Source organism: Oncorhynchus nerka, unplaced genomic scaffold (assembly GCF_034236695.1).
Source record: "Oncorhynchus nerka isolate Pitt River unplaced genomic scaffold, Oner_Uvic_2.0 unplaced_scaffold_935, whole genome shotgun sequence".
Taxonomy (NCBI): domain Eukaryota; kingdom Metazoa; phylum Chordata; class Actinopteri; order Salmoniformes; family Salmonidae; genus Oncorhynchus; species Oncorhynchus nerka.
Genome location: NW_027040375.1, coordinates 194,918 through 199,917, shown reverse-complemented (window position 1 = coordinate 199,917; position 5,000 = coordinate 194,918).

The following is a 5,000-nucleotide window of genomic DNA, read 5'->3' as shown; positions in this document are numbered from 1 at the left end:
AGGATACAGGAGACTGATACAACCTCATTCTGTAGGATACAGGAGACTGATACAACCTCATTCTGTAGGATACAGGTGACTGATACAACCTCATTCTGTAGGATACAGGAGACTGATACAACCTCATTCTGTAGGATACAGGAGACTGATACAACCTCATTCTGTAGGATACAGGTGACTGATACAACCTCATTCTGTAGGATACAGGTGACTGATACAACCTCATTCTGTAGGATACAGGAGACTGATACAACCTCATTCTGTAGGATACAGGTGACTGATACAACCTCATTCTGTATGATACAGGAGACTGATACAACCTCATTCTGTAGGATACAGGAGACTGATACAACCTCATTCTGTAGGATACAGGAGACTGATACAACCTCATTCTGTAGGATACAGGTGACTGATAGCAATTAAACACTGGAATGGTAGATTGGCAGAAGATGAATGTGCAGGTAGAGATACTGGGGTGCAAAGGAGCAAAATAAATGAATAAATACCAGTATGGGGATGAATGAGGTAGGTAGATAGATGGGCTGTTTACAGATAGTCTAAGTACAGGTGCAGTGATCTGTAAAATGCTCTGACTGTAGGATACAGGAGACTGATACAACCTCATTCTGTAGGATACAGGAGACTGATACAACCTCATTCTGTAGGATACAGGAGACTGATACAACCTCATTCTGTAGGATACAGGTGACTGATAAAACAAAACATTCCCAAACATTGTGTCACCAAGTCAACAACTTTGTCAGTTAAGAGCAATGTGAGGTGGGAGGGGGGCAACGATAGTGGTGGTAGCTTCCCAAACTAGGATATGTGAAACCCCACACCGTGGAGGGCCGGCTCGGAGTTAGGCAACTGCTTCCAGCCTCTATTTCCATCCTGTGTAGCTGGTGACCCGTCCTAATTCAGCCGGTGGAGCGCAAATAGACTCGACCCCTGCTTTTAATGCAGAACATTAATTATTGACGGCGTCGGGCAGAGCCGGGCAGAGCCAGACAGAGCCAGACAGAGCCGGGCAGAGGGTGCTTACATTTTGGCCTATTTCACATATGTACCCGTGTGTGATAATACATATGTGTGAATTGTAAATGTGTTTTTTGCAGATCCCAACTTGGGACACCCTCAGAGAGTAGGGTCACAGCCAGGGTCTGCCATTATCAACAGTGACCCTGGAGAAATCAGGGTGCCTTGCTCAAGGGCACAGATTTTACACTTTGTCAGCTCGAGATTCGAGCTAGCAACCTTTTGGTTTGTAACCCAATGCACTAACCTCTAGGCTACCTGCCACCCATTCATACACTTTGATAAACTCACATATCTGTTAAACCAGTGGAGCACAAACAATATTGTAAATACCACCAATATATATCTGTTTATTTGGTGGTATTTACAATGTACACCCTTCATCTTTTTGAGATAGAGAGAGGAGGGGGAGAGGGGGGGAGAGGGGGGAGAGAGGGCAGAGAGAGAGAGAGGGGAGAGAGAGAGAGAGAGGGGGAGAGAGAGGGGAGAGAGAGAGAGAGGGAGAGAGAGAGAGAGGGAGGAGAGAGAGAGGGGAGAGAGAGAGAGGGCAGAGAGAGAGAGAGAGTGAGGGGAGAGAGAGAGAGAGAGAGAGAGAGGAGAGAGAGATGAGAGAGGGCAGAGAGAGAGAGAGTGAGGGGAGAGAGAGAGAGGGGAGAGGGGAGAGAGAGAGTGAGGGAGAGAGAGAGAGGGAGAGAGAGAGAGAGAGTGAGGGAGAGAGAGATAGAGAGGGCAGAGAGAGAGAGGAGAGAGAGATGAGAGGGCAGAGAGGGAGAGAGGAGAGAGAGAGTGAGGGGAGAGAGATGAGAGAGGGGAGAGAGATAGATGAGAGAGAGAGACATGAGAGGGAGAGAGAGAGAGAGAGAGAGAGAGGGGAGAGAGAGATGAGAGAGGGGAGAGAGATAGATGAGAGAGAGAGACATGAGAGGGGGGAGAGAGAGAGAGAGAGAGAGAGAGGGGAGAGAGAGAGAGAGAGCGAGAGAGAGAGAGCACACTTGCCTTCTCTGGGGTGGAAAAGCTGTCAAGTGACAACACCTACTGGGTGGACAGGGGGCTCATAGATCATCCTTTCAGACAGAGACATACCACTGGTACCTATGACAGTCTGCATGACCTGACTAGCACGGCCAAACCTTAATAATATCTCTCACCAACTTAGTCCGTGACATATTGTTATGAGGATGAGAGTTCAACGGGTGTTATCAGGCACTGACCATTTCTGATACGCAACCTCTGTTTACATATGGCTAATATCTAAACAAGTTCTCATAAACTCTTGGCCCATTGTGTAACCAAATCTTTTGGAACACTTGATGAGGTTGGTGTCTATCACGTCAGTGACATGTTGGCATTGGCAACTCGCTTGGTGCTTATTGTAGACTAGGTATTTAAAGCCATTCCTACCTGATCGACATTTTATTATCTCCCCAAACTCATCCTCTACCGCCTCGTCACACTGGTCCTTAGGTCGCCCGGCCTCAGCCATACTTCCGTTTTCCTTCCAAAGTTCCACAGACAAATGCGTAAAATCCCACAGGAGAGCACAACAGAATCCAGACAGGTATAAAATAGAATAGGGACTGTTCTTTGACCGCTTTATAATAACGGACAGTGGGTTACCGAGCTCGGCTAAATTGCCTGAAGGAATGACACCCGAGGTTGACAGTCAGGGAGTGAGTGAGAGGACAGTCAGAGGACGGTGTCTGGCGGGGGAAACGGGCAGTCAGATCGGCCAGACAGAGAGGAACAGGTGGCGGGCCATTCTCGACTCAAAATAGGGCTCGGCATATCACTGCCTAGCTGCCCGAGCGGCGGACGCCTGCGTAAAACCCGACACCCTAACCAACACATCTATATCCATTTCCGCACTGCTCCTTCAACTTACAAATATGTCGCTCGGCCCCTGTTGCTATTATCCGTTGGTGCGCCGTGCGCGCGAGACCCAGTGGCAGTGATAAAGTAAAGCGCGCTCGGGATGACAGCGCCGTTGCAAGGTTTCTAATATTAGATGTGTGATGAACGCGCCTCCATGAGCCTCCTCTGGTAACGGTAACAGGTTTCAGTTTGACCGATTATCCCTGTCTCCAGCAGCCTATGGCTATGGCCCAAGGAGGTGTTCCAAAAACGGAAACAGCGGCACCTCTTCTGTCTGGCATTCCTTGTTGCCGCATCGACGGCTGCTTCTGTTATGCTCTGGCTCTAATATGGTTGTAGGTGGGAGATGAGACGGGGGCGCTCTGAGACGGAGAGGTCGGCCTTTTCCCTTCCACCGAAATTGAACTTCTTCCCATGGGTCTGCACGGGGAACCGGGGAGAAGAGAGAGCGCAGCTGCCTTAAGATGGTGCCACGCGCTGGCAGAGTGAACTGTCCAAACCACTCAAATCAGATTCATCATGGATGATCATACCAAGATGAATTTCCATATTTTGAAAAGAGGTTTTATGGCTACAGGTTATGTATACGTGGTGTTTGTGTGTATATGTCACAAGTTATAACCAGCCCTTTATACAGGTTCAGATCCCAGAGCACATCCTCAACATCCCACTAGGAGACAGGTGTAGGTGGTTCAGAGGAAGCCTGGTTGATGGATATATCTTCACAGATGTAGGTTCTACAATCCATTCATCACCTGTCTGGTTGTTTCTGTTTGGGGCAGAGTTGAAAGAAGGGCAGGTGCCGGAGGTCCCACCTCAACGGAAGTGGTCCACTTGTAGCCTCTAGGCCAAATGGTCAGACCAGCTGTGTTCCGGATTACAGCACAATAATAATTGGTGTGTGTGTTTACTGTATGTGTGGTTATATGTGGGCGGTCCAGGAGGATGTGAACAATTCCCAGAATGCAGATGAAGTGGCTGAGGGATCAAGTTCCAAGGAGGTGATGTGACCAGGCCTATATAAAGATGACAGAACAGGCTGACTGACTGACTGACTGACTGACTGACTGACTGTCTATATAACTGACTGACTGTGTCTGTCTAACTGACTGGCTGACTGTCTATATGTCTGACTCTCTTTCTGGCTGTCTTTCTGACTGTTTGTCTATCTGGGTGACTGTCTGACTGTCTGTATGACTGTCTGATTGTCTGACTGTTTTTCTGTCCCTCTGTCCGACCATGCCTGCCTGTCTATCCATACATCTGTTGGTACGTCCCTCTTTCTGTCCCACAGAGGACTGGAGATGCTGCAGCAGTAGGGAGGGAGGGAGGGAGGGAGGAGGGAGGGAGGGACATCAGCAGTAGGGAGGGAGGGAGGGAGGGAGGGACATCAGCGGGAGGGAGGGAGGGAGGGAGGGAGGGAGGGACATCAGCAGTAGGGAGGGGAGGGAGGGACATCAGCAGTAGGGGGAGGGAGGGAGGGACATCAGCAGTAGGGAGGGAGGGAGGGAGGAGGGAGCGAGGGAGGGACATCAGCAGTAGGGAGAGAGGGAGGGAGGGAGGGACATCAGCAGTAGGGAGGGAGGGAGGGAGGGAGGGAGGGAGCGAGGGAGGGACATCAGCAGTAGGGGAGGAGGGAGGGTGGGAGGGAGGGAGGGACATCAGCAGTAGGGAGGGAGGGAGGGAGCGAGGGAGGGACATCAGCAGTAGGGAGGGAGGGAGGGAGGGAGGGAGAGAGGGAGGGAGGGAGGGAGGGACATCAGCAGTAGGGAGGGAGGGAGGGAGGGAGGGACATCAGCAGTAGGGAGGGAGGGAGGGAGGGACATCAGCAGTAGGGAGGGAGAGAGGGAGGGAGGGAGGGAGGGAGGGAGGGACATCAGCAGTAGGGAGGGAGGGAGGGAGGGAGGGAGGGACATCAGCAGTAGGGAGGGAGAGAGGAGAGAGGGAGGGAGGGAGGGAGGGAGGGACATCAGCAGTAGGGAGGGAGGGAGGGACATCAGCAGTAGGGAGGGAGGGAGGGACAGCAGTAGGAGCTCAGGGAGGGACATCAGCAGTAGGGAGGGAGGGAGGGAGGGAGGGACATCAGCAGT